Source organism: Lissotriton helveticus, chromosome 9 (assembly GCF_964261635.1).
Source record: "Lissotriton helveticus chromosome 9, aLisHel1.1, whole genome shotgun sequence".
Taxonomy (NCBI): Eukaryota; Metazoa; Chordata; class Amphibia; order Caudata; family Salamandridae; genus Lissotriton; species Lissotriton helveticus.
Window position 1 is genome coordinate 1174181036 of NC_136070.1, and position 25522 is coordinate 1174206557.

Below are 25522 nucleotides of genomic sequence, written 5' to 3' on the forward strand. Positions count from 1 at the left end.
GATAGCCTTCCAGTACAAAATACTGTGCTAAGACTAACTGTAAGCCATTTCCCACTTTGTATGTGTGCTGTACAATGCAGCACATATACAAAGTCAGAAAAGGAAGGAGAAATAAAAGCCTTTCTCCGTGATAGCACCTACTCGAAATTAGTGCTATTTTTTTAGGCTAAACTCAGTCTACTTTTTTAAGTAAATAGGAAATAGGGTCTGAAAGCTTGAATGGTTGCATGGGAATGCCCATGCACCACACTTGGTACGCCCCCTTGGTGCTGAGTAATACAAAGTGCTTGGCTGGGTGTGTGAGTGCCTGAGGGGGTCTGTGAGTGGGTATCTCAGTGAGTGTCTGAGTGATTATGTGAGTAGGTATTAGAATATCTGAGTGGGTTGGCGAGTGCCGCTAGGAGTGTGTGAGTCAGTCTGTGAGTGAGTGCAAGAGTGTCTGAATGGATCTGTGAGTGGGTGCATGAGTGTCTGAGTATGTCTGTAAGTGGGAGCATGAGTGGGTCTATTAGTGTATAAGAGTGTCTGAGTGGTTCTATGAGGGGGTGCATGAGTACCTAAGTTGGTTTGTGAGTGGGTGTGAGAGTGTATGATTAGGTTTGTGAGTTGGCATGAGAGTGGGTTTGTGAGTGTATATGTTATGTGAGTGCCTGAATGAGTCAGTAAATGGGTGTATCAGTGTCTGAGTTGGCCTGTCAGTGTGTATGTGTGTGTGTGACTGAGTGTGTGAGTGGGTGTCTGGGTGTGTCAGTAGATGTGTGAGTGACTGGGCCACAATGGAACTGCAGCTAAGACCTAATCCAACAAGACTGCACAGTTTTTCACAAAACATCTACCAAGTAGAGTGCTTTCTACTGGTTGGGTAAATGTCCAATATGTATTCTGCATTAGAGCTGCGTAATGAAGCATGAGGAAATGTCAGCACTGATCTTATGTGTGTTTTGGTAATGTGATTGTTCCTGGTGCATCCTGGTGCATCTTTATCCATAAATATGTGAGGTCTCTTCAGAAGACTCTCTAAAGGCTGCCTATGGAGTATCGGAGAACCGTGGTCCAGGGATTGATACTCTCCTGAGTGGAGTACGGCATTTAACTCTACCTGAGCAGTCCGTCATATATCATTAAAAAGCTGCAGGTCACCCAGAATGCTGCAGCTAGAGCATTGATGGGACTGTCCAAAACACATTCTGCACAAGCAGCCTTGGTGCAATTTCATTGTCTGCCAATAAAAAAGCGAGTAAGGTGTAAGGCCCTTTGCATAGCCTAAAGGGCAAAATACTTTCAGGGGCAACATGCTTTAACATCTTGTCACTCCCTATACTACCTCTAGAGGCTTGATATCAAACAATCTTTCTCTGCTAATCACTCCCAGAGTTAGGAGAGAAAGAGGGGGTTGATAGTTCTCCAGGTACCTTTCAAAACTCTGAAACACTCTTCCCATTAATCTAAGATCAGACCAAAATGTATTCAACTTTAGGAAACAGCTTTAGGAGACAGCTGAAAACTCACACATGTCCACACTGTGTTGCTGCCTGCGCTGGGAAGACTATATTTGGGTATTTGTGCTCTCTCTATATATTTTATTTAAATAATTACATACATCTTCCTACAGAGAAGACACCGAGACCACAAAGAGGTAAATCTCCACCAAACAATGGTCTGTCTTCTTAACTACATGAAACAAGTGCTTCTTTGCTGGGTGGAGATATCCTTATATTCCTTGACATGAGCAATGCTTCACTAAAATCGATGGGAAACAGGCTGGAGGCCCCATGTTAAACTGTTCATTATCTTAGCAAAAGGCAGGCAGATCTTTGCATACTACTAAGGTGGGTGGGGAAAACAGTGAAGCTTCCAAGTGATTTGTACATTTTAATAGTTACCAGGGAGGGCAAGAAAGGACTCACAGTTACTGCAGATTGCCTCCAATAGCTCAACAAATCAACTCTACAAAGCATTTCAGATTGTCTTTCAATAAGAATTGTTGTGAATAAACACTTGCTTTGTCTTTGCCAATCCAGGAGATAGAATAATTTGTCCTTTAACCTCTTGGATGCTCGGCATATTTCCCTGCTGTGCTGAGAAATCGTAAATCCCACACATCATGACGAGCTGGGCTCGTCATGAGCGTGCGAGGAGGCTACTTCATGACGAGCCCAGCTCGTCATGAGCGTGGAAGGGGTTAAAGACATTGAGCTTAAACTGGGGCAGCTGCTATGTCTATATTTGTAAGTGTTTGATGCTGAGGTTTACTTTCTGTGAAATGAATCTCCGGGCCAAAAACGCCAAGGGGACCCCATCCCCCAAGGTCTGGCCACAACTTGATCGGGGAGGGGGCTGTGTGGGCCTCCTCCTTGGGCTGATTTTGGCCGCCGGGACCCTGGGACAGGGGGGTCCACGCCCCATATCTATTTTTAATTTTAAAGCCCTGGGGAGATGATGGTCCCTAGGGCATGGAGGGGATTTGCGTTGCCCCCTGCATAAATAGAAACATGAGCCCCGAGGAGGTGGTGGTCCCAGGGCATAAATAAACCTTAGGAGGGGAGTCCCTTGCGTCCCACTCCTTTTTAATTTATCTACATATGCTCTAGAGACCTGGCCAGGGGCAATATTAAAAGCAAGCTCAGGAGACCTCATTTGTTTATTTTATTTTAATTTACTGCGATATTTGACAACATTCACATATTTCACCATGCTGAGGTCCCCAGAAACAAGCCTGGGTGTTAGGGTGTGCATACCCTGCCCCCTTTTCTTTTTTTAAAAACATTTTTTAGGACTCAGCTCAAACCGAATCCAAAGATGGCTGCCAACACTTCCTGGTTGAAGTGTTAGCAGCCAATCCGAGCTCTGCAGTTCTCTGCATGAGTGTGTCATTATATGTGAAGGCTTCGCGGTTGTAGTTATAACATTGTTGATTTTCTTTCTTTTCTCACAAACTGCTGAATGGATTTACACTGAATAATTGAAAGTGTGATCTGCGAACTGAAAGCTAATTTTTTTCCAAATCTGGTGTAATTCCATCCGGCTGTAGTCTTGGTCAAAGCCGCGATGGGAATTAACACGGGAAGCCCCCCTTGAAAGATCACCCCGAAAGTTTCCATGAACAACAGGACTCACTGTGGCACTTTTTTGGGAACATTTCGAAAAGATTCACTAAACAGCGCTAAAGATATGGGCAAGTCAAAAAGCGCTTTTCCTATGGAACATGGTCCTAATTATTAACGGCAGTGCGAGGTGAGTTTATTAAATGCTTTCCATGCCCGCCATGACGCGTTTCAGCTTTCAAGAGGCCTTTATCACATGTATATATAAATTCACTGAAAAAAGAACTATAGGTTTCAAGGGTGTTATAGTTAGCTGGACATTTCACTCATACAAACCCATTGAAATTCCTCCGTTATAGTTAGTTGTACTAACTGTAACTCTCACACCCGCAATCCACTGCTGATGATGTCACATATTACATAATTCATGACATGGTCAGTGACATCACAGATGACATCACTAATGACATCTCAAATGACATCCCTGATGACATCACTGATGACATCATCCAGTGAATGTGGTTTAGTTTGTTATTTAAATATATATTATATAGATATAGCAATCTGCATTGAAGAATGAGTGGATATATAAATATCTGGATAGAGGATTTAGTAGCAGTGTGATTGACTGTTTACTTGACTAATTTATAGTGTCTCACTAAATATATTGGATAGTGACTAAATTGTGTAAATATCTGTATTACTTTGTCAGTTGTTGTGTAAACTGCTGCACCAGTTGGTTACTAGCTATGTGAAAGTCTATATTAGTTATTGATTAGTTAACTGAGTATTTGTATGGGAGAGTGAATGTGTGTGTGGTTCGGTGGGGGTAGTGTGACTGCCCAAAGATGTGGGAATAGTTGATTCAGTAGGTATATGATGTAAAGACTACATGTTATAATAGTTGTTTGGGTGAGTGAGTATCTTTATAGGTGTGCTGGTGTGCAAATATATCTCTCAATGGTACAAATCCAGCAAACTAGAATAATAAAAGGCAGTGTATGTGACATTTGTTGTATATAAATAAGTGTATATAAGACTCAGTGATTGCATGAGTGACTGTATGGATAGCTGTATACTTGTAATACTGATTTTATAACACACTAAGTATGAGTTACCATCTATATGAATAAATGAAGTGGTGTTTGTATAAGTGTGTAACTGACTAAATGTAAGTATGATCCATTGTTTGCAAACGTGAGTAGGATGACTGTATAAGTGTATAGGATGTGTGCTGGTGTGTAATGTCAATATAGGTGTATAAGTATAATTGATAGTGTTCTATTGATCATTGACAGCATGTATGAGTGAATCTATAGATAATTGATTAGATGTGTGTGTTGATCTAGGAATCACTGAGGGGGTTTTTAGATACTTGTATTGGTGTGTCAATGGATTCAAATAGGGTACTCTGTATTTTACAGTGAGTAATGAAAGGTTATACTAGTGTATGATGAGGTGTATCTAATTGTCACGTGGATGATGTCATCAGTGATGTCATTTAAGATGTCATCAGTGATGTTATCAGTGATGTCCCTGACGATGTTGTGAATGATGTAATATGTGACATCATCAGCAGTGGATTGCGGGCGCAAGAGTTACAGTTAGTACAACTAACTATAACGGAGGAATTTCAATGGTTTTGTATGAGCGAAATGTCTAGCTATCTATAACACCCATGAAACCTATGGTTTTGTAGTGAATTTCTAAGGTTTTTAAAATGATAATTCCTAACTATAACCTGCCTGAAACCTATGTTTTTTCAGTGATATTCAAAGGTTTTTTAAATGATAATCCTAATTATAATGTTCATTAAGCATATCTGTTTTTTTCTATCTTTTTTAATTATCATCCCATTCTCAACCTAGTAAAAACTGCAAATATTACCACTCTTTAATTTATTCTTTCCTACAACAAAATCGCTACAAACCAGAACCACAACTAACATTAATAATATACAAAGTAGGGGGCATATTAGCGCCTAGAGACCCTTACGGGTGATTGTGCGCTTTACAAATGTGGACTTTTACTTTTATTAGCAAAAACCTCGTTAAAATGATCACTGTTTTAGCGGCAGGAAACTGCTAATATGCGTTATAGAATTGTAATACAAGCCCAGGTTAGATGTGCAGGACATCTCACCTGGGCTTCTATTGGAATTCTATAACGCATATTAGCAAGCCCATCATCGCCGTTTTGGAGGCAGTTTCCTGCCTCTAAAACAGCGATAATTTTAAAGAGGTTCTTGCTAACACTAAGTATGAGTTACTATCTATATGAATAAATGAAGTGGTGTTTGTATAAGTGTGTAACTGACTAAATGTAAGTATGATCCATTGTTTGTAAACGTGAGTAGGATGACTGCATAAGTGAATAGGATGTGTGCTGGTGTGTAATGTCAATATAGGTGTATAAGTATATTTGATAGTGTTCTATTGATCATTGACAGCATGTATGAGTGAATCTATAGATAATTGATTAGATGTGTGTGTTGATCTAGGAATCACTGAGGGGGGGTTTAGATACTTGTATTGTTGTGTCAATGGATTCAAATAGGGTACTCTGTATTTTACAGTGAGTAATGAAAGGTTATACTAGTGTATGATGAGGTGTATCTGATTGTCACGTGGATGATGTCATCAGTGATGTCATCAGTGATGTCATTTAAGATGTCATCAGTGATGTTATCAGTGATGTCCCTGACCATGTCATGAATGATGTAATATGTGACATCATCAGCAGTGGATTGCGGGCGCAAGAGTTACAGTTAGTACAACTAACTATAACGGAGGAATTTCAATGGTTTTGTATGAGTGAAATGTCTAGCTAACTATAACACCCTTGAAACCTATGGTTTCGTAGTGAATTTCTAAGGTTTTAAAAATGATAATTCTTAACTATACCCTGCCTGAAACCTATTTTTTTCAGTGATATTCAAAGGTTTTTTAAATGAGAATTCCTAATTATAATGTTCATTAGCATATCTGTTTTTTTTAATCTTTTTTAATTATCATCCCATTCTCAACCTAGTCAAAATTGCAAATATTACCACTCTTCAATTTATTCTTTCCTACAACAAAATCGCTACAAACCAGAACAACAACTAACGTTAATAATATACAAACTAGGGGGCATATTAGCAAGAACCTCGTTAAAATGATCACCATTTTAGCAGGAGGAAACTGCTAATGTGCGTTATAGAATTGTAATAGAAGCCCAGGTTAGATGTGCAGGACATCTAACCTGGGCTTTTATTGGAATTCTATAGCGCATATTAGCAAGCCCATCATCGCAGTTTTGGAGGAAGTTTCCTGCCGCTAAAACGGCGATAATTTTAACGAGGTTCTTGCTAGCATGCCCCTAGGAGTTCCTGTAGAAACAAAAGAAAAAAACATCACTTCCCCATACTTTCAACAGCAAGCCAAATCTCCAATTCTACCTAAAAAAACAGACGATAGTTCCGTTTACCACTAACAAATTAACATCAATATTTAACTAGTGTAAGGACGTCGACTATGTACTGCGTGAATTACATCCAGCTCACACCCAGCTCACACCCATATTTAAAGACCAATATATGATAGAGGTACTAATTATGCACTTCCGACACTCAACAAAATCACAACACCCAGCGCCACCAGCACTACAACCCCCCCTCCTGACCCCTCCCCCTCTACTACCTCAGAGGCAGTGCAAAACAGGACAACAAACCTTCCCAAAATAATATATCCCCTCAACAGCACACTAGCTCAATGTTCAGATATGTGGCAATCAACTATGTATAAGGGAAGGATCTCGCACATCAACAATAATGTACACATTGCTAATACTACCGGTGATATGCTATACACGACACACTATAGAAACCAAAAACTTTTCCGTGTGTAGATATACCATTAATACGTGCAGTATACTACACAGTGGACGCAACCATATTATCTCAGACACTGGGGAATATCTCAGTCATGTAGCTATGTTGCCCCCCCTGAAGCAGAAGCGGAGTGGGCTCGTCCAAAGTACGCAACCCCAGCGTAAGAGTATAAATAATTAGGCTCAGTCTTGGGCGTGGTTCACTTGTGCAAAGAGAAAAGACTCTGCCACAGCGAAGGTCCTCACCCTGCTACACGGCTGCCGCCATCACCACGTGCCTCCTCGATACAGGCCCATTGCGATCTCAGCACCACGGCAGACTTATGTCTGTATCGACTACTGCCTTCGATCTCCACTGCGGACAACAGGGTTCACAACTTGAATTCAGCTTTGGATCTACACTACGCACAGCATTGAAGTTATCATTCATTTATGTAAGGCAGAGACAATTCTAGTCTATGTCCTCAGACTTTGTTAAAATAAGTGATAAAAACATTTCGTCTGTATCTGTGGTGAGTACTGCCTTCTTTCTACAATACGGTCAGTGGAGTTGACAAATTGATACCAGTTGCACATCAGCACTACAGAGAACATTGAATTCAGTCTCGACTATTTAAAGCAGAGACAATTGTACTATGTCATTAGATTTTGTTAAAGTATGAACAATAGGAAATTCAGCCTCCATTTATTTAATGCAGAGACAATTCTACTATATGTCTTCAGATTTTGTTTAAATAAGTGACAAAAAAGCATTCCTCCATGTCTGTGTCAACAACTGCCTTTGATCTAAACTACGGACAGCAGGGTTCGCAACTTGAATTCAGCTTTCCATCTACACTATGGACAGCATTCAAGTTAGCCTTGATTTATGTAAGGCAGAGACAATTTTGTTAATGGATGCCACAAAAAACATTCCTCAATGTCTGTACTAAGTACTGCCTTCAAATGTACACTACGATCAACAGAGTTCACCACTTGATACCAGAAGCGCTTAAGCACTACAGACAACATTGAATTCATTCTCGATTTATTTAAGGCAATTGCACTGTGTCCTCGGATTTTGTTAACGTATGTGACAGAAAAGCATTTGTCGATGTTTGTGTCGACTACTGACTTCAATTTACATTTTGAGTGCTCCCGATTCAAGTGGAATGGCGATTTCACATGACGCATTGCAGTAGGCAAGAGACATTGTACCAGTGCGACCCGCCTGAACCACAAATCATCGCAGGGTGCGCACACACTCAGTTCTTCAGGTACCACTAACTCACTGCACCACAAGTCATCTCCCCATGGCCTTAATAAGGCAGAATTCACTAGTCAAAAAACATTCCCCCACTGCGGCCTGCCCGGACCACGCATCATCGCAGGTCACGTGCATGCTTAGTGCCAAAGCAACTACTAACTCAGTGCACCATAATTCATCGCCACGTGACCGTATTGAGTCAGATGTCTTATTTGGAAGAAAACATATCATAGTTTTTGGAGATCTACTGCAACTTACTCCCGTGTAAGGACAACCAGTATTTATAGGAAAATTTAATTTTAAAGACTTTGCTACCAGTGCGTCCTGCTCGGACCACGCATCATCGCAGGCTCCACAGAACTTTGTTGCTTCAGGTGCCACTAAGTCTGTGCACTACTTATCATCGCTGGCTGCACACACACTAAATTACCAATACTGTGCAGCTCTACTCAATGCCACGTGGTCGTGGGTTCTTGCTAACCGCTGCCTCCTCCCTACACTGTGGTCATCAGAGCTCACAATTAATTACACTGTTGATTTATTATTTGCAGAGTACAATACCAAACTAAGTATAACATTTATCAAACCCTATACAATATCCCTTAATTATGCTTTCTTTAAGAACTTCTTTTATATCACTTATAGATTTATTTGAATAATAAAATTCACGCTGCAAGTGCAAAGGTACACTTAATGATAGTCTACACTGTGGACAGCATAGGTCTCAATTTGAACCTCACTTTTTCTTCATTGAAAACCTGAATTTCTTTTTTGGAGACAAAAATGTCTACACCACTGGAAGAATCATCTGATTCTGAACACTTTTTTATGCTGAAGAATTTTTTCCCCTCAAAGTACATGCAGTCCAGTATGCAACAGTCAATGCTTTGAGTGCATCCCGTTCAGACCACGCATCATCGCAGGGTGAGCACACGCTAAACACCAAACATACCACTAATTCAGTACACCATAAATAATCACCGCAAGGCTTTATTAAGGCAAAATTCTGTTGTCAAAAAAACATCCCCAGTGGGGCCTGCGCGGACCACACATCATCACAGGATATGTACACGCTCAGTCCTAAAGGTACTACTAACTCAGTGCACCATAATTCATCGCCACATGGCCATATTCAGGCAGAATTCAACTGATTCTTCATTCAATATTTATAAAGTGCAGTACCAAACAAAATAACGTCCCTCTAACCTACACAAAATCGCCACGTGGCCTTACTAAGCCAGAATTCACAAGACAAAAAACATTACTATCAGTATGGCCTGCCCAGACCACACATCATCACAGGCTACACAGGACCTCGTTGTTACAGGTACCACTAACTCAGTGCAAACCAAACTAAGTATAACACCTGTCAAACCCTACACAATATATTGACAATTATATCACTTATAGATTTAGTTGAATAATAAAATTCACGCTGCATACATGTTCGATCTTCCACTTAAATCATGATTGCAGATGATGCACTCCACCATAAGATCTACACTGCGGACAGCAGGGTTTACAACTTGAATTCAGCTTTGGATCTACACTATAGACAGTGGGGAATTCAACCTTGATTTATTTAATGCTGAGACAATTATACTGTATGTATTCAGATTTTGTTAAAATAAGGGAAAATCATTGTTCTATAACTGTACTGACTATTGGCTTCGATGTACACTGCTGACAGTAGGGTTCACAACTTGAATTTACCTTTAGATCTATACTACAGACAGCATTAAATTCAGCCTTGATTTATTTAAAGCAGAGAAAAAAATAGTGCCGTTGCACTGCTAGTATGCGCAAGCACCTTCAATCGCTGCATCCTGTGAACTATGGTCACAAAGAATGTGGAAGATTGCGCCAAAATGTACCTCCACCACCGGCAATACCAAGTACCTCTGGGGTATCACCTTCAACATCACCACCAGATATACGTCCCCAATTTGTGTGAATTGGAATTGTTTAATTTGTTATGGGGAGCAACCAGTGTACCTAGTTTGCACAGCAATTGATAACCATTGATGCTAGGTTTTTTCCCCCCTCAAACTTCATATAGTCCAGTATGCAACAGTGAATGGTTTGAGTACAGCCCGTTCAGACCACGCATCATCGCAGGATGAGCACATGGTAAACACCAGAGGTACCACTAACTCAGTACACCATAAATAATAACCACATGCCCTTGTTAAGGCAAAATTCAATAGTCAAAACACATTTTTATCAGTGCGGTCTGCCTAGAACCATGCATCATCGCAGGATCCACACAAACCGCCCCTACCTCAATGCACCATAACTCACGAACCCTTTAGGATAGAATCTTCTCTGTATTATTTCACATATAGTGCAGGGTTTAGACAAATGGTGGGTACAATGGACCAGGTGTTCAGATTCTTCATGATCTATTGGAAAGTAGTAATTTTAGGTAAAGGCAGTTTGTATTTGGCCTTCATAGATCTGAAGACTGTATTTGACCTGGTGCCACGAGATAAACTTTGGTATGTCCTCCAACCATTAGGTATACCTCCCCTGGTTCTCGATATTTTGCAACGTTTTAACAATGACAACTATGCAAAAATCAGGTGGGGGGCTGAGGGACAGTTGACAGAGAGGATCGTGATGAACAGGGGGTTCCGCCAGGGTTGCGTTCTGTCTCTGACCCTGTTTTCTTTATATATTAACGGGGTGGTTGATTTTCTAAGGCAAGATCCAGCAGACGCCCCAACCCTGGCGGGGGAAAAGACACTAACCCTCCTCTTCGCAGACAACACCCTCCTGATCTCTAAATCCCCTGGGGGACTTCAGAAATTCTTGAACAAGTTTAACGACTTCTACAATTCTCGGGGGTTGATAATTAATACATAAAAAATAAAACTTATGACTATCAACCCATCTAAACGTTTCAGAAATGGCATTTCTTTAAATGGACACTGTTGAGTGTTTCGACTATTTGGGAATCCGTATCTCTAAGAATATGAGGTCGGGCTCCCATCTAGCCAAGATGCTTCTATGCCACAAGAGGGTCTGAGGGGCAATCATTAGACAGCAACATCTATCTAGGAGTAGGCAAGTAGCCCCTGCACTTGCAGTCTATGATGGCAAAGCACTCCCTTCGGCTCTCTATGGGTCTGAACTTTGGGGCTTCGAGAACGTTACTGAGCTCGCCAAATCTGAAAATAAATTCATGAGAGATCTTATCACCCTTCCTGTCTCAACCCCTCTGAAATCCTTATTCTATGATATGGGTAGACGTTCCATCCACGACATTGTTCGACTGCACCCGCTGAATTGTCCAATTATGCGGCAGCCCTAGATGAATTGATATTAGCAGATACTGGCAGCAGGATTAAATGGATAGCAGACCTGAGACAGCTCTTAACAGACATAGGCCTAAGGGAGGCCTAGGTTAGCCAGGTCCCCCCGACAAAGCAGGTTTATCGGGATTGGGTCCAGACAAATGAGATCTTGAACCCCAAATTAGGGAAACTCACTGAGGGTTTTTTCGAACATAAAACAGTTTGCAGTTTTGAACCCTATCTGGACTTTATACAGGTCCCTAGGGATAGGGCACTGTTTCTGAAGCTGAGATTAGGGACCCTTCCTATTATTAGTGTGACCGCTTCCGGGAAGGGGCTACATTCAACATCCTTGCCCTGCCGGGGATGCAATTTCCAAAATGAGTCTTCTGCGCACCTTTTGTTTGCATGCCCAGCTTACAGATCGGCTACAGCCAAGTGGCTCAAGCCAGTCTGCCAAATGTTGGGCCCAATGAACCACCGAGCTGCACTACGCATTCTGTGTACAGATACATCTTCATTGACACTGATCTGCGGGGAGGCCAACAAGATTTTAGGATGTGCATGGCTGACAAGAGATAAGATCTTGGCAAAAAAGTCAGTCTGTGAAACCGGTCCCATTGTGTTATGAGATTTGAGCTGGGTTCTGAGTTCTGAGTGCCTTAGGTTCAATCTAACTGCTGCTATGTTTTTGTTATATGCTCCTAATCTTTTAAAATGTGGCCTATGTTCAATAGCTTGTATCTTTTCCTACGGATGTTTTTTTTAAAATAATGCAAATTAGTAATGCAAAGTGTAGTATGCCGCATGTCTTATTTTAAAACTGGTTGTGTAATCTCTTTTTTAACTTTTTAACTTTTTCTTGTAAATTGTACATGCTTTTATGATCTTTTTTGTATTGAATAAAGCTCATACTACCACTACTACAGGTAGTGCTCCAACCTTTGTACAGCAGAAATCATAAACCGTTTATGATTAAATATCTGTGTATGATATCATGATTACTGTTCTACTTGTTACCAACAGCAAATTAATAAAATGGAGTTGAGCAAATGTGCCCGTACCCACTTCAACTATCCATCTGTGCCTGTGTATTTATTATGTTTGGAAAATGCTGTTCCTGCGCCCTACCACATTATATTGTGCTATAAATAGCGTATGCAACCATCTTACCTCTGACAGTAAGTGTAAGCTATTCCATTGTTTTTATTTTATTTTTTTAGCATATTTCTATAGCGCAAAATCAACCCAAAACTAAATCAGCAATTTACATGACCACCGTATTTACAGTACAATCCAGGCACGCGTAGATTACGTCATTACTCTACAATAACAGGATGTGGACGCAACTCCGAACCTCGAACACTGATTTCCAGCACCAAGTTCGACAGTGTACCTGAATGACCACATACGTATATATATTATCTGCCCTTCATGTACCAAAAACAGCAACTTAAACCTTCCACAGCCCTGTATTACTACAGCTACAACACTCCACTGAATGTTCAACAAACATTAATAATCGCAGAAATGCGTCATGTCCACCATCTTTTATGTATGCAACTATGAATGAATATAGAGTCAGTGATACCCCGTACCTTCCATGTTGGCCAAGTTGTGGAACTTTACAGATATGACACATTTGCGTTTAAGACCCGGGTGATGTCAGCAATACAAAACGGACACCCGAATCACTGGATTTCTCATATTGCTAATGACGAAACCATGCCCATAGCTCCGTAATCATTGTTCACAGCCTCGCGTAGCACTGGCAAACGTCAGGCAAGCCCTCTCCACATACGCTTCCAGGAAAAAAAACACAACATAGCCCAGATTTCCATTGTACTGATTTCTTAGTTCCAGGTCTAGTTGTCAGAACGGCACACACACACTCCCTCATGCCTGGTATACACCCACACCACACCCATCCAGCACATGCGTCAATACACACGTGACCCTACCAATAAAAAAGACAGGGCACACGTGCTCTACGCCATGTTAGAGTTGCTCCCATCGCAAGCACTGTGATGGCCCGTCCTAGTGGTTCGGACGCCTCATGTAGGCCCGAACCACCGAGTACAAGGGCCTACCACTACGTACGTGGCCTCTTTGGTCACTGAGTTAGTAGTACCGCAAGGACTGAGCGGGTGGAGTCCATATCACATTTTGTTTATTATATTGTTTTCTTAAAGTTATGTTTCTAGTTATTTATTATATTGTTATCTTTAAGTTCTGTTTCTACTTATTTATTGTTGTTTTAATAAAAGTTAATAAAAACAAGTGTATACATCTTCTTTTTCTGACAACATTTCACTTTTATTTAGTATGATATTATTTTACTTAGAAAGTATTTAAAAATATAAATGATTTTTATAACTAGAAGTATAATACTGAGGCTAACTCTTTACAGCTTTTTACCAGAGTCTATAGCTACGACTATCAGTTCCTATAGAAAACTTTTAAAGCTCCAGCACAGTAACTGTTTCGATTAGCAACATTGTGTGGTGAACTTCTAACCTCTGTGCTCACTTAAGTATTCCATGAACTGTTACTATGGTAACAGGCAGTAAGCAGTTTGGGGGAAGGGTTGAAAGGTACTGGCTGTACAGAAACCGTTATATTTACCCAGGATCCTCTACATGACAGAAAGGAAAGCAAAGTAAGACAGAACACTGTGTAGCAGATTTACAAGCCCCTTGCGCCACTTTTGCGCCACTTTTCCCATCTTAAAAGTGATGCAATAGTAACACAATAAACTTGTAAATCTGCCCCTTTGCACATTACGAGCAAAAGAAGTACACAACTCTTTCAATTCATTATCGATCACAATTAGACAGTGTTCCATCACGAATCACAACGCACTCCAATAAATACTTTTGTGCCTATTTAAATGGGAGACGAGATTGTTGAAATTACAAAACTTAGGGGCATATTTACAAAGACAGCGTTAAAATTGTTGTTGCTTTAACAGCGGCAAACTACAACAAAAACGCTGAAAAAGGACTTCAAAATCCTTTGTTATCTTACCGGAAGATTTCTTCAACATTGTGGTTTGCTATGCAAGAGTGAAAAACACCCCCCCAGGGCTATAAAATAAATGGATGGGGGGCTCTAAAGCCCTCCCACCCCCTGCAAAATTAGAAGTGGCCCCCCAAGCCCTGAGGACTACTACCCCTCAGGGATTTGTGTATTGTGGGAGGGGAGCTGCGTGCCCCCCACCTGGAGCCCTCGAGGGCCCTGGGGACCGCCACCCTCCAGGGCCGGCTCCTGCAGTGTCCCGGGGTGCCTACCCCCAGGACACTGCTGTTTGCTATGAGAGGACGAGAGTCTCGCGGCTCCCGCACTCCCATAGCAAACTTGGTTTGGATTTTGAAAGAGAGAGCAGGGAAATCTGTTCTCTCTTTAAAAATCCAAACCAGTTGCTTTTCCACATACATGTTAGCAGCTCCCCATATGGAAAAGCAATGCCGGCTCCCGAAGAACGCGGGAAGCCGGCGAACTGTGGGGGCATTGGGGCTCCCCCCACGGTCCCCAATGTTTTTATAAGACCCAGGGATAGGACTCCCGGGGATATTACAAATTACTGATAGGGGCTATTTTTTTTACTGTAAAATTAGAAGTCGCACACCCAGCGTGGCGCTCAGTGCAGCCCCCTGGTGTGCACACGTTGGATGCACGACTCATAATCTGTAGGGTGCGCGACTCCAGCGCATTTGGTGCACAACTTCAACGCGTTTGGGAGCCGGCATTGCTTTTCCGCATGGGGAGCTGCTAACATTCAGCTCCCCATGTGGAAAAGCAATCTGGTTTGGATTTTGAAAGTGAGAGAACAGATTATCTTGTTCTCTCTTTCAAAATCCATATCAAGTTTGCTATGGGAGGGCGGGAGCAGTATCCCGGGGATGGGCACCTCATACACTGCAAGAGCCGGCCCTGGGGGTGGTGGTCCACAGCTCCCTCGAGTGCTCCAGGAGAGGAGCCACGCAGCCCCCTCCCACAATACATAAATCCCTGGGGGTGGTGGTCCCCAGGGCTTTGGGAACCTTAGAGCCCCCTCAACCATTTATTTTTTTGTAGCCCCGGGGGGTGACGGTCCCCGGTGCCCCTCTATCCCCCCATAAAATGTTATCATTTTTCCCCCGGGATGTGGCGCACCCTACCCGCACTTGCCATTTTTTCCCCCCAAAAAATTAGCGGGACCCCCTAAGCAGGTCTAGAGGGTCAAAGTATTTCTACCCTGCCCCCTTTATACGTTTTGAGCACTTGTTCTAGTGAATTCTTCAGCCTCGCTTCTACCATGGCATAAAATGGCTGCCAACAGTTCCTGGTCTCGAATGTTGACAACCACTTGACAGCCAATTAGCATTCAGGGCGTAATCTGAAGGGTGCGCTTCTGCTGCGTTCACGATGCGATCAGAGTCCGCGGATCCACAGCGCTCATATATATATTTATGCTTTTAACTGTAATTTTCTCAGGAATTAGAGAACAGATTGACACCATTTAAGAAAAAGGCACAAGTCTGAACTGAGGACTACATATCTGCCAAATTTGGCGTAATTGCGTTCATCAGTTCAGGCTGTAGATGTGGCTAAAGGTCCTATGGGAAATTGCATGGGGAAAACACGTTTTGGGACCCCCTTTTTTCTCGGTCCCCGCTTGAAGAATCACCCCCAAACTTTTAGGAAAGGAGCGGAATGGAGCTGGCCATTAGTTTTGAAAATTTTGCAAAGATTTATCAACCAGCGCCAAAGTTATTCCCAATAGAATGTTGCAGATTTCCGATGGAAAATAGGTCCTAACTATAACAACCTATTGGCAATCGCCAGTAGGTATTATATATATATATAAAAAAAAAATATATATAAATATAGGTATATATATATTTATATATATTGCCCCCTCACAACACACAGTCAATTATTTCTTTGCAAATGTACGCCGGCAATCCAGTAGGGCATTTGCCTGACAAATGAGATCGATATCTATATATATATTACCTAACGGTGGTGGCCGGTAGTAAGTTATGGTTAAGACCTGTTTTCCATAAGAAAAAATGTTTTTGTTTTGCTAATATCTTTGGTGCCATTTGACAAATATTCATGAATTTTCAAACTGAGTATCATGCTCAGTTCATCTGCTGTGTTGAAATTTTAAGGCTGATCCATCAGGCAGGAGCCAAGAAAAAAGGGGTTCTCCTAAATCAGTTTTGCCTCATGTTAATTCCCGTAGATATTTTAGACATGACTACAGTCCGAACCACTGGACGAAATTCCATCAAATTCGGCAGAAAGGTAGCTCTTGGTCCAAAAAGAACCCTTTTGTTATTTGGTGGAAATCCATTCAGTAGTTATCAAGCTATTTAACCCCTCCATGCTCATGACTAGCTCAGCTCGTCATGGCATGTACCTCTCAGGTGCTCATGACGAGCTGAGCTTGTCATGACCACACCCGTTTTCGTTGCTGTCCAGCACAGATGGGGAAACTCTCAAGCAGCGATGTGGTTAAAGAAAAACACATTTGCATATCTAGAAGCACAAATACTTCATGATGAATCGTGAATGTACTCTACAACAGGAATGCCGGGATTGGCTGGCCACAACCTGAGAAGAAAATTGCAGCCGTCATTTCATGTAAAGGGACACAGTCTCAAGGGCTCTAAATATTTAATCAAAGTAATAGAGAGGATCAAGGTAGAGGTACCCTGACCCCATGGCTGGAATATGTGGGCGTTTTGAGGGATCCGTTATGTGTAAAACACATTAAAAAACAGTTTTTCTCCTCCATGTGAGATATTTGCGACTGCGTCATGACACTCAGCATGGCCCCGTGTATTGTCTTGAGAAATTTGTGAATATCGCAAAAAATAAACAAAGAAATACATTCACAAAGTCATTCTGAGGCTCATGCACCCAGTCACACATGCACTCAGAGACTCATGCACCTACTCAAAGTCCTATTCATCTACTCAGAGACCCAGTGAGACTCTATTGCACCCACTCAAATACCTACTCAGAGACTTATGCACCCAGTCACAGACTCAGACACTGATGCATGCACTCACAGACCTACTGAGACACTCAAGTACCCACTTACAGACCTACTCAGACAGTCATGCACCCACTCATAGGCCTACTCGATGAGTCACACACCCACTCACAGACCCACTCAGAGAGTCACACACCCACTCACAGACCCACTAAGAGACACATGCTCAAACTCACTGATCTGCTCAAACACTCATGCATCTACTCATACTCACTCAAAGGCTTGCACACTCACGTACAGACCCACTTAGAGACTCACACACCCACTCAGAGACTCACAGTCCCACTCAGAGACTCACAAACCCAGTCACACACCCACCCAGAGACTAATGCGCCCACTCACAGACCTACTCAGAGACTCCCACATTCACTCACACACCTACTCAAATAACCACAAAGAGACTCATGCTCCCACTCATAGACCAATGTGCCCACTCAGAGACCCGGTGATACACTGGTGCACCCACTCACAGACAAACTTAGAGACTCATACACCCTCTCATGCACCCACTCACAGACTCATGTACCCATTCACAGATCCATGCAGTCACGCACCCAGTCACAGACCCACTCACAGACTGATATATTCACTCACAGACACACTCAGAGACTAATGCACCCACTCACAGACCCAGTCAGAGACTCACACAACCACTCATAGACCCACTCAGAAACTAATGCACCCACTCACAGAGCCACTCAGAGACTCACACACCCACTCACACACCCACTCAGAGACTCGTGCACTCACTCACAGACCAATGAACCCACTCAGAGACCCAGGGAAACACTCATACACCCACTCAGACCCACTCAGAGACTCATACACCCACTCATGCACCAACTTACAGACTAAAGTACCCACTCAGAGACACACTCATAGAGTCATAAACCCAGTCACAGACTTACTCACAGACTGATACATTCAATTACAGACCGACTCAGAGACTCAAGCACCCACTTACAGACTGATTCAGAGACTCATGCAACCACTCATAGACTCACTCAGGGACTCTCACACCCACTCACAGACCGACTGAGACACTTATGTACCCACTCACTGACCCATGAGACAGCCATGCACCCACTCACAGACCAACTCAGACAGTCATGCATCTACCCACTCACCCACTCAGAAACACTTGCATCCACTCACAGACTCATTCAACACTCCCATTCCCACTCACATACCTACTCAGAGACTAAAGAACCAACTCACATAATCACTCAGACACTGATGCTCACAGTCACAGATCCACTCAGAGACTCATGCACTCACTCACAGTCCCACTGAGACAGTCATACACCCACTCAGGGACCTAGTGAGACACTCACATACCCAGTCACAGACACAGTTAGACTCTGATGCATGCATTCACAGGCCCACTCAGAGACTTATATACCCACAGACCACCTCAGAGAGGCAAGCACCCAGGCACAGAACCATTCAGGGACCCATGAACCCACTCAGAAACACACTGAGACACTCACACACCCAGTCACAGACCCACTTAGACATTGATGCATGCACTCACAGACCCTCTCAGAGACTCATGCACCAACTGACATACCCAATTAGAGACTCACACGCCCACTTACATAGCCACTCAGAGACTCATGTACCCACACACAGAGCCACTCAGACTCACACACCCATTCATACACCCACTCAGAGACTCATGCATTAACTTGTACTGAAGTAGTGATACTCCTAATCACCCGTGCAGACAAGTAGCCCAACAATATGTGTTAGGCCTGCTACTGCTCATCCTGTGTGCAGTTTAACTGGTAGGTGCAGTTGCATTTAAAACTACATGCCAAACTTTACAATTCCCTTGTACTACAAATAGGTTACCCCCAAGTTAGGGTGCACATAGGCCACAGGGCAGAGTGCTATGTGCTTAGAAAGTAAGACATGCACTTTAAAGTCTCATTCAGTCACATGTGTCGTTTGAGACCCGTAGGCACAGTAACAGATCCATTGTCTCACCAAAACTGCAACTTACATACATATTACAAAACTAGAGTCATTTACCTAGCCAGTCTGAGAAAGACTCACTAATACATCCAGTAAGCAATCCATATAGCCCTTTACATACACACTCATAGTGATACTAAGTGAAAAGATCACTCAACAGTACTGATGCATGCAGCCACCTCCAGCTTCTCTCTCTTGTTCCGACTTCCTCTTCATAAAAATAGATTCTAAACCCACAGTTCAAAATTCTCTATTACATAGCAATAGAATCTCGAAAATTGCAGCAACTCTTCACATCTCCCTCGTTTACATGAATTAAACCAAAAGAAGTTAACAATGATCAGAGATATACAACAAATCAAAACAGTTAGCATATAAAAAGTTATACTATAATAGCATTAACACAATAATAGGTATAGCTATAGATATAACTGTAAAGGACAGGTTTGAACACCACAAAATCTCCTGTGATGTTTTCGGGAAGTAATGCTTATGAGAACCCAGCAGAGACCCACCAGTGGTTAGATGCTTCAGGTGTACAACCAGCAGGGGTAAGCTGCCTCATGGGCTTGGTTCCATGTTTTGAGGGATACACAAGGTTGTAAAGATATTCTTCATGAATTTCAGGTCGTTTTTGCAAAAACTCCGAAGGTTTTCCTAGTTCCACATGAGCTGGGGATTAGAGTGAAATCAATTTTCTTTGCATGCAAGTGCAATTTGTGTTGAACCTTTCTAGGGAACAGCTAATGCCACTATAGATATGTTTACAAAATGCTCACAGGCTATTGATGCAACACAGTTTCAGAGCACATGGGGACAAGGGCTAAGCATAGTATGCACCTCTTTCAAAACACTTGCTGGCTACTTGCACCAAATAGCACAGATTAGCACTTGTGTTAGGAAAAGAAACACACTCTATCAGTGTACACTTGCTTACTAAAATGTTTGTACACTTAGGCCCAGATTTAGAAATGTGTTACGGAATGCAGTGCAGCACCCAAAGTTGCTGCCCCGCATTGCATTGAGAGGGAGAGAGCAGGGAAGTATCCTATCTGCTAAGATATGGCATTGTCCTGGTGTCCCCCTGGTGTTGGTGTACAATTATGCTACCTACCACCACAGACACATCTTTGCACCATAGAGCAAAGACATGTGCGTGAGGTCTATCATAGCGTTTGCACTGGAAGGCTACCCTACGTGTACAAAATACTATGCCAAGTCAAAGTTGAAACTATTTCCCACTTCAAATGGACGCTGTACTGTACAGCACACGTACAAATTGGAAACAATTGGGAGAAATTAAAGCGTTTTTCCTTTTTTTTGCCTGCTTCAATGTGCTATTACCTTTTGGTGCAAAACTCTGTCCCAGATTTAGAAACACGTAATGGAACCTTGTCTACCATTGTTATTAGATAGTGTGTTGTGCTATAAACCATGAAAACACCCATTGAACACCCACAGAACACCCTCTGCCAGCACAAAACAAGTTTTGCACTGGAAATTAAATCCAAAACAACGACGTTTTGTGCCATTCTTCAACACTTTTGTGACACAAACCCAACGCAAAATGTTTCTAAATCTGCCCATCAATGTCTTTTCAGCCATTGTTTTGAAGTTTGTTGATGAGTAAAGGCAGAGGCAACATGTGTCCATCGAAGTTGATAATTGGACGGTATCTACTACTGTTTAGAGAAGACATTAATCTTTTTGAGCATTCCTACCTCTTTTTGAGTATTTCTCACCCCTAGCACCAGAATACCATCCTAGATGAGAGGGTGCTGTACGAATCTCCATGAGATAACCTTTAATTTCCTTAGTATACTTCTGCTTTGATAATTGACATCTTATCAGCTTGAGGCTAGTGCCCTGTGTGCAGGTACATTTGCTGTGCCCAAAAAATTAATAAAAAATGTGTTTCATGTTGCCATAAATACATCTCTGGTGATGCAACTACAAACATCTGCATAAGTTGTGCATAGTTGGTTAAAGTTCAGTTACAACATCTGTTATCTGTCAATAGTAGCGAAAGGCGGGTCTCCCAAGAACTCTACAAATATGCCTGTGAAATTTGAGATACAAAAGACATACAAACATTTTCCCACTTGCATCTGAAAATGAAAAAAAAGGAAATCCTAGGTTTTGCAGGACGGTTCATGCGCTTCCTTTTTATGGAAGTGTGGTTCAGACAAAGCCCCCTATATTGCTAAATTCTATTAAGACATTCTATACATTTCAAATGTGTGATGGCACATATTATTCAATGGGTCGCAAATAATGCAAACACTGGATACTTATTTCTAGGGAAGTGAAACTTGATTTCGACACAGCCAGAGTATATTCCCTTTATAAGCAAATGTATAATGCATGCCACTTTGTTTGCGAGGGAATCCTTTCTCAGACAATGGTGCCACACTCAGCACAGAATAAAGTTCAGATGGAACTGGTAGGTTGAAATATTCTCGTATCCATAATGTAAGTAACTGTGCTGGCAGGAACCTGTGTGTGGCCATATTTCTTCTTGGTGTAATACAATGGAATTACCCAGAAAAACACATTGGGTCAAGCAGGTGTGAGAATTTACCATGATTTGCTCATGATTCTTTGCCAATTTTAGAAATATTTAACTGTTTAAGTTCCTATTCTAGATTTTGGAAAAGATTGGGATCGGAGGATGTTACAAAAGTATCGTCCAATCAAGCCCTCGCCGCAGTCCCGCGATTCCGGAAATCCACCATGGGAGGAAGATCCTTCTCCTTCCTGGCAGCCAAGACCTGGAACTCACTCCCCACTCACCTCCGCCTTACCCAAAACCACATCTCCTTCAGAAAAGAACTTAAAACCTGGCTATTCGACAAATAATTGTTCACATTCCCAAGCGCCTTGAGACCCTCTGGGTGAGTAGTGCGCTTTATAAATGCCCGAACTTGAACTTGAACAATGGTGCAAAGAGGAGATTTTGCACAGCGATTTAAAATAGGCCAAGGTGATTAGAATGAAATTGTGCGCAATGTGTAAAAGCCTAAAAGTAAAATTTGACCAGGTGACACTGTCGGTTGAAGCCTCAAATGGGGAGCTTAGAACAGCAGGAAGAGAAGTATCCAGGCAAAATGACATGATATACCTGAGAAAGAAAGTATCAGTCAATTATATGATGAATAGCTGGGAGAATGATATGTGGTACCCCTATTTGGATACACTACCTAATGCTGGACTAAGAGCTGAAGTGCTCAGAGGGAGAATAGGGGTTAACCATTGGGCATCTCATGGAAATAGAAAAGCAGAATTGGTACAACCTGACGGTAAATGTTGCTGTGGATTAGGTATTAAGTGTGACAATTTACATATTTTGCTAGACTTCCATAAAATTTGTGTCACAGCGGAAATTGTTTTTACGACCTATGTTTTTAAAATATGGTATATTTGAGCGCCCGCTAGCAATTAATCTACTTACTGACATGCCAAATCTTGACATCGCAATCGCCATGGCAAAATATATGAAGGCGGTGAAAAGGACTCTGCTGGAACCAAATATGATTGGATAGAAATTGGCATGGAAATATAGTGGGACACGCTCAAAGTAAATTGTGTTTAGGTGGAAATACTATCCTTACATTAGCGTGACTGTTGCTCGTTGCAATTTTAGGAGTATTGTTAAATTACATTTTTAAGCTGTGGGAGGGAGGTAGTAACTGTCTGTGAAGGTAACGCCTTTTTAAAGTATCAGCGAAATTGTTTTGTATATGTTTTATGCTATTTATTATAATATGTAGCATGTTGTGTAGAGACCAATGGTCTAATAAACATACTTTTACTACTACTATTCTAGACCCATTTCGAGAAGAGAACTTGATTTGTACATATCAAAATAAGAATATTAATTACCCTGTTTGCTGCTATAAGGGATTCATGTCTTTCAGCCTGCATATTCGAGAAAGGTATGTCAAGTTTTGCACTTGATTCGTAGAAGACAGAACTGGTCTACAGTTCTAGCAGTACTAGTCTCTTGCTGAACCCCAAAGACCTAAGACTCAAGGTCCAGCAATGAGAGCCTATCTGCCTCTTCAAATAATGACCTGGATAAGAAAGAGTATGAGGTATGATTCTGCTGAGTACTAACCAATAATCAGATTACCTTGATACTTTCTTTATTGCCAAGTCATAATGACATTTCCTCCCTAATCCAATATGTTTATGTTCTTGTTTGAATAAGCCTTGAGTTGAGGCTCAAAAGAGATTATGGGCCAGATGTACAACCCGTTTTTGCATGCGCAAACGGATTTGCGAACCTGTTGGCACATGCAAAAAAATTATAGGCCCTGTACATAGCCTATTTAGCAAGTCCAAATTTGTTTGCGACTCACTAAATAGGTTTTGCGATTCGCTATTTGAAAGGGGCGTCCCCTTCCAAATAGCGAGTCTCAAAACAATGTAGTAATGTTTTGCGACCGCAATTGCGATTGCAAAACACTCACAATTGCCTCCTACTTCAAGTAGGTGATAATGAATTTCCAAATGGGAAGGGGTCCCCAGGGTACCCCTTCCCCTGTGCAAATGCATGCGAAATAATTTTTCAAGGGCAGGCAGTCATCCCAAGGACCACTGCTAACCCTTAAAAAATGAAACGAAAACGTTTCAATTTTTTTTATGCATCCCGTTTTCCTGAATAATAAAAAATGCTACTTTATTAAAAAGCAGTCCCTGACATTCACAAAGGGCTCGCAAATTGCAATAGGCTCATTAATATTAATGAGCCTTGTAATTTGCGACCCCATTGGGAATCACAAAACAGTGTAAACACACTGTTGTACATTTCATTTAGCACCTCACAATTTGTGACTCGTAATGTGTCGCAAATTGCGAGACGCTAAATGAAAGGGTTGTACATCTGGCCCTATGGGGTTTATTTAAAAGTGCCGCCGGTGCGTCACATCTTATATGGGAAAAAGTGACACACTGGCGGCGCAAGAGGCTTGTAAATAAGCCCCTGTGAGTGCTGGGAGGACCTCACAGCATTTCTAGCAGTAAGAAGCATGCAGATCCAAAATGCATGGCATTTGTATATCTTCAAACCTGTTATATTATTTTTCAGTCAATGTATCTTAGACAATTGATGCTAAAGAAAATAAAGCAATCTTTTGTCCACTAGCATTCATTTTTCAAAAGCTTTTGCCAGTGCTCACTCCCCTTTGTTGCTAGGTTACTCAAAGTAATATAGTACCTCATGAATTCAAGTAGAGATGGAGGTAGGCATTCAAAGAGCCAATAAAACAAGTGTGAGATTAAAATACGCATGTGAACCGATCCAATATACAATTGACAATGAGCTAAAAACTCAATCACAAAATCAGCTTAAGGCTGACTGAGCCGTCTCGAAGCTCATTGAATTGATTAAAAGGTACAGTATGCTTGCCAAGAATGGTGTGACTACCATGGACATCAAACCAGAGCAGTGCATATGTTTAACTTTGAAGTTCCTGTAGGCAACAGGTTGTCTGTCACGTGATGCAGATGCTGTTCGCTGAGTAGAGACTTATGGTGCTTAATTTGTAAAAAAAAAATAAGTGCTAATGATCTCAACAGGAGGCGACTGCAGCTTGCACCACACATTGCTCCTGTTATAATGCCAATGACAGTAACAACACAACTACTGTTACTCCTACAAGTGTTACAATCCGGACTAATTCAGGCTCCCAACCTATAAGAATGCCTTGGGTGGAACGTAATAGTCATTTTTAATGTATATTGAATGAATAATGAACTGTTGGGGTGTTCATCTCTAAATTAACCAGACAGCACGCTCTGTGGCAGACTGTCACAAGCCCCGGTGTTGACAATTACGTGCCAGTGCTGAGCACCGGAAACAACCGGCTCAAGTTATGCCCTGGAGGCTGTTAGAGGAGGAGGAAGGAAGGATACTGCTTGATTCCCTTATGACATTATTGCATATCTGTTGATTAATGTAATTAATACTTTAGGCTTAATTGGAATATTATGCCAAGACAACCTGCATCATTAACTATAAAGTAATCCCAGTATACCTAAC

The 25522-nt window shown here is 41.8% G+C and overlaps 1 long non-coding RNA gene across 1 annotated transcript in view; it reads left to right on the forward strand.

Moving 5' to 3' along the window:
- LOC144783435 (uncharacterized) overlaps window positions 1-25522 on the forward strand; it is a 106722-nt gene that overhangs the window by 68426 nt on the left and 12774 nt on the right. The gene's annotated exons all lie outside the window — the stretch shown is intronic.